Here is a 5,940-nt window from a genome sequence, read left to right on the forward strand (position 1 = left end):
CTCCACCGCGTGCGGCCGGCCCTTACCTGCGTCCACGTCCCGGAGCCGCCGCTCCGCGCCCCCGCCCCGCCCGGCCGCCCGGCTCCGAGTTCCCTGGCGGCGGCTCCCGCGGTGGCGTGGCCGGTTCTGTTGACGGGAAGCGACAGGAGCCAAACCCCGCGGAAAGCGCTCAAGCTGCGCCCGAGCCCGACCCGGCGGCCTGGGATCCGGCGCCCGCTCCGCTCGCCCCGCTTCTCCCACGAGCCGCGCGTGGGCGGCGCCGGGCCTGACCCCGCGTACACCCGCCAACCGCGCAGGCCCGGCTCGCTCAGCCCCGCGGAGCCGTGGGAAAGTTTGGCCCCGCTACCCATCCCCTTAACAGAGCAAACAAAAGTCTGCACAGCCTCATTCTCGCCTGGCCCCTCCGGGGTGCAAGTTCCAAGCCCACCTTCGGGGTCCCTGCTAAAATCCGCCTGCGTCCCAGACGCCCATCTCCCCACCCGGCTCTGAAGGTAGCAGCTCTACTGGGTTTAATTTTACCTTCTGTGTCTCTGTGTGTGTAGCTTACCTTCTTGTGCCTTAGGTTCCACTCATGCGCAACCGAGACTAACCACTAAGGATATCTGACTCTTGACAAATTACAGTTGGGAGGTGAGTTGGTGATGAGGTAAATCCCAAGCGCTGTTCAGGAAGTGAAGAGGCCCTTTGGAATATTGACTAATCAGTCTATAAAAGTAGATTTGGAGCAGTTAAAATAGATGATCAAAAGACTGATATTTGGAATATGAAAACCACATTTTATTAGTTGGCATCAGGAATGGAGACAGAAGCTAGGACAGAACCCACAGACATTGCACCTGGCTTTCATAAATCCAAAAGTTCACATCTGCCTAAAGTGGCTTATTTAGGGTAATTTGCAATGATGTCTTTTCTAGAAAGCAAAACAAAAAAACCCCTGGCATAGCAGCTCACACTTGTGATCCCAGCACAGGCAGGCAACAGTATTGTTGGAGGACAGCTGGTGATAACACAGTTCTAGAACGGCCGGCCTTTAGAGTGAGACCCTCTCTCCAGAAACAAAATAAGAAAATGAAAGAGAAACAACCCCAGACAAAGACATCACAAGAAAATTTCAAACCGACACATCTATACAAAAATCCTCAGCAAGCTAGTAACAAACAAATCTAGCAATACAGAAAAAGAACTGTACGATATAACCAGGTGTGGTTTGTCTTACAAATCTAAGGTTGGTGTAGCATCCAAACATCTTACAGCAACCCATTTTAATGAACCAAAATGCAGTAATCAAATGATCCTCAAAAGATGAAGGAAAAGCTGATACCAGCTAGCAGGTGGGCTCAATTTCTCCATTAGTTAAAACATTAAAAGACAGGACAATGACACAGGCAAAGTACAAAGTGTTTATTGGCAAACATTACAGACTAATCTGGAAGGGGGCCTGCAGAGCTGGAGAGACCACCAACTCTAAGGGGATTTCAAATTTTATTAGGGTTTAGAGTGTCCTACCCAGGGATTTCCCCTTGCTTTATTTTACTATTGGTCTTAAGGTGTCTATGTACCCTTTCTATAGCAGAGATTGGGTTTATGGCTTTGTCATTAGTGATTGGCTGTGATGAGAGTGGGTGCCACAACCTCCTCTTTTCTTTGCCTTGAATGACTTACAGAGTGACTCACTGCATGCCAGAGGAAATGGACTACCTTTGGAAGAAATGGAACCCATATGCTACAAAAAGAAATGAAGACTTGCTGCCTATGGCTGGGGGGCAGAATGCTATTTTAAAAAGGCCCCAAATAGGGATTTTTTAATGTTCTCCCTTCTCCCATCCTAGAGGCCCACAGCCTCAAATCATTTGACAAAATTTCAACACCCTTTCATGGTAGCACACGTGAACGCATGTGCACACACATGCACAAGTGTGCACACACGTGCAAGAGGTAGGAATTGATAGGAACTTCCTCAGTCTAATAAAGGGTATCTTAAAAAGTTATAGTTAGCACCATTTGTAATCATGAAAAAATAAACTCAACTAAAATCAGGAATAGGGCAAACATATCTATTCTTCTCACTTCTATTCAATATTGTTCTGTAGATTCGAGCTAGGGCAACTAGGCAAGGAAACTTGGAATAGCTAAAGCTAGTAGAACAAACATGAAAAAGAATTTTCACAAAGAAAACCAGGCTAATAGGTCTCAGAACTGGAGGACAAACAGCACACGCACTCTCAACTCATAGATGAAGTTATTCAAGCCAAAAATGTAGTACCAGGTACTGGAGAGATGACTCAGTGATTAAGAGCACTGACTGCTCTTTCAGAGGACCTGGGTTCAATTCCCAGCATCCATATGGTGGCTAAAAATCATCCTTAACTCCAGTTCCAGGAGATCTGACGCCTTCTTCTGACCTCCATGGGCATTGCATGGACACGGTTACACTTACACGCATGCAGGCAATATACATAAAAATAATATATAAAATATAAAAAAATGCATTACCATAAAATATCAAATAACATGGATCAGAGAAGTCTGGATAGCATCCAGAGAAAGAAAAACATAGATCATTTCTGAAGATTCAGGAGTCAGAATGGCACTGGGCTTCTAAAAATGAATAAAAGGTTCTGAACGAAATTTGTTTCCAATCTTGAAATTGATGAAAGAGGTTAAAAAAATTGCCACATGTGCAAGGTTTTCAATATTCCTTTTATACCCTTTCCCTTAGAAACTCAGTTGAAGGATTTGTTTTGCAGTAACAAAAGTGAATAAAGTTTCCGGTAAGAGCAGAGAGGGTCACACTGAAAAATGGCTGTGGTAGGCAAAATGGACCCCTCACCACCAAATATCCACACCACAGTCCAGGAAACCTGCAAGCTTCTTGCACTGTAAAGTAAAAGGATTTAACTTATGTAATTAAGGTTGGAGACCTAAATAGGGAGATTATCTAGAATTACCCAAGGAGGTCCAATCTGAGCATAAGAGCCTTTAAAAGCAAAAACCATTCTTGAGGTTCAGTCAGATGAGACAGCAGATGTCAGAGTGATGTGAAGCCCTAGAGGTATTGACTTTGGACTGGTGAAAGTAGCCACATAAAAACACAAGAGAGAGATACAGACGGCTTCTAGAAGAAAAGATGGGCCATCTGGCTGCATTGGTGATGCCTTTTTTTTTTTTCAAAGAAATGAATGCTCAGAATTCAGGTATGTTACAAATAGGCCTGAAAAAAGAGACAACACATGAAGTCTTGGAGTTTTCTGATTAAGAAATGTAATTTAAACTCTTCTTTCATAGAATAAACTCAGAGAGTAATGACTGGGTAACAGTTTGGCTTGCAAAAAACAGGGTGCCCAGGTAAATTTGAATTTTGGAAAAACTATTAATACATTTTTAGTGTGAAAAGACTGTTGTATAACTATTTCCTCTGCGTTCAAACTGTCCCTCCTGGAGTGAAAGAGGGAGGCTCAGATGACTGGGAAGGAAGCCAGGAAAGTGACAAAATTCATAGGTCCCTCCTCTAGGCTATAAAAGCAGTGAATAATTGCTGAGGAGGGGAGACCCTTCAGAGATGCTGTTTGTAAGTTGGGTAGTAGACACCAAGGACAGCTTTCATGAGTCATTACCCATGCTGAGGTGGGCTTTTTGGTGATAGAGCTGCCTTTGAGTCACCAATTCCTCACCAGTGATGCTTAATATTGTCAACTAGAAAGAACCCAAAATCACCTAGGAGTGGGCTCGTCTGTGAGGAATTATCTAGATTAGGTTAATTGAAGTGGGAAGACCCATCCTACACATAGGTAGCACCAATTCCATGGGCTGAGGTTCTAGACTACATAAAAAAGGAGAACGTTATCTGAGCACAAGCACTAATGAATGCTTGCTTCCCTGCTTCCTCAATTCAATTCAATGTGATCAGCGGCCTCCAGCTCCTGCTGCCAGGGCTTCCCTGCTCTGGTAGACTGAAACATCCAGTTGTCAACTGCTCATCACTTTACAACCTGAAAAGAAGAAATAGGATTTTTTAATAAATATTGTTTAAAGAATATTTCTTTTTATGTGTATGACCATATTGACTACATGTAGGTAGGTGCACCTGTGTTCTGCAGTGCCTGCAGAGGTCAGAAGAGGGTGTTGGATCCCCTGGAACTGGAGTTGTTAGCCGCCATGTGGGTGCTAGGAATTGAATCTGGGTCCTCTGCAAGAGCAGCCGGTGCTCTTAGCCACTGAGCCACCTCTCCAACCCCTTTTATAAATATCTTAACAAATGAGTATCCTAACAAATTTGCAAATAGTCTGATTTTCAATATTTTAGAAAAAATATTTTACTTTTTATTCAAAAGGCAGAAATAACTATGACTATTAGATTCAAAATAAGTAAACATAATACAATAGCTAGATAATCATAATCCCTATATTTGCCAACATTGCTTCTCATCATACCCAATGAAGCTACCCACTGAGTGCTTGGGCCTCCCAAAACACATATTAATAGTCTTTGTATACTCACTCATCAGTATTCAGGATGGGTTGTTCCAGGACATCCGAAATACCCAAATCTGGGAATACTCAAGTCCATTTATAAAATTGTATAGTATTTGTAGTGCTTCACGTATATCCCTTTATAGACTATTTTTAAAGCATTAGGATTGAACCTAGGGCCTTGCACATGTTAAGCTAGATTCTATCACTGAGCTATGTCTCCAGTACCCTGTTGCACTTATTTTATTTTGAGAAAGTCTAAGTTGCCTAGTCAGGCCTTGAATATGCACTCCTCCTCCCTGAGCCTCCCAAGTAGCTAGGATTACAAGCCTATGTCTGCCAAGCCTAGCTCCTCTATACACTGTTTTCAGATTTATTTTTATTTTTTAATGATGTGTACGTGTGTCTGCTTATGCACATGTGAATACAGGTGGCCACAAAGACCAGAAGAGGATGTCAGATCCCCTGAAGTTGTTATAGAAATCAGGCACTCAAGAGATGAAGCATTTACTCAAGAGAGATGGAGAACTCTTATTTATCCCAGTGAACTCAGAGGGGAAAAAGGGCTCTGAAGTTCTGGGCCCTGAGTTACAGAAATCGAGTTTTTATAGTTCTCCCCACATCATATCTACAACATTGGTAGATTCAAACTGTGCATGACTCAGCACATATGCCTACATGTCCCAAGGCCTCCAAGGAGAAATTCCTTCTGCAGGTGGGTTTACAGAAACTGATATTAACGGCAAAGGTTGAAACAGTCTTTTTTGAAAAAATATTTTATTTATTATTTTTATTTTATGTGTATGAGTGTATTGCCTGCACATAGGTAAGTGTACCCATGTTGTGCAATGCCCGTGGAGGACAGAAGAGGCCGTCAGATACCCTGGAACTGGAGTTACGGACAGTTGTTAGCTGCCATGTGGGAGCTGGGTCTTCTGCAAGAATAGCCAGTGTTCTTAACTGCTGAGCCATGTCTCCAGCCCCTAAAGGTTGAAACATTCTTTACAACAAAATTTATTGCTGGCACCTTAGAAGGCATGATAATTATTACAAACATGTTCATAACTCTGGCATTTGATTCTCAAGGTAACTTTGAAGTCTTTGGTGTTCTCCATTCTAGTAAGCATCCATAAAACCACTATAAGGTGAATACTGTGTCCTGGAGTATAAAAACAGTCATTAAACAATAAAAACAATATCAGACATACACAAAAGAAACATTAAATGCATGTATTTATATTTATTTTCCTTTTTAGCTGGAGTTATAAGTGGTTGTGAGCTGCTTGACATGAGCACTCCAAATAAAACTCCAGTCCTCTGCAAAAGCAGTGATGTTCTTAATCACTGAACCATCTCTCCAGCCCTAATCTCCTACAAACTTATTTTAAAAGTATTTTTTATTTACTTGTATTTTTTTGGGGGGGGGTCTTTTTGAGACAGGGTCTCCCTGTAGCCCCAGCTGTCCTGGAA

At 42.7% G+C, this 5,940-nt stretch overlaps 1 protein-coding gene across 3 annotated transcripts in view; it reads right to left on the bottom strand.

Annotated features, from left to right (window-relative positions):
* Rnf180 (ring finger protein 180) overlaps positions 1-608 on the bottom strand; it is a 166,503-nt gene extending 165,895 nt beyond the window's left edge. Inside the window, exon 1 of one of the 3 annotated variants that reach the window (XM_029557855.1) lies at positions 548-608. The gene's annotated coding sequence lies outside the window, so the exon portion shown is untranslated. Of the gene's footprint in view, positions 1-26; positions 230-427; positions 471-547 lie in introns of those variants that run through there. The other 2 variants (XM_017795285.2, XM_008856273.3) reach the window with 2 other exon arrangements.
* Positions 609-5,940: the final 5,332 nt, after the last annotated feature.

This window comes from Nannospalax galili, unplaced genomic scaffold (genome assembly GCF_000622305.1).
Source record: "Nannospalax galili isolate Female #2095 unplaced genomic scaffold, S.galili_v1.0 scaffold751, whole genome shotgun sequence".
NCBI classification, from domain to species: domain Eukaryota; kingdom Metazoa; phylum Chordata; class Mammalia; order Rodentia; family Spalacidae; genus Nannospalax; species Nannospalax galili.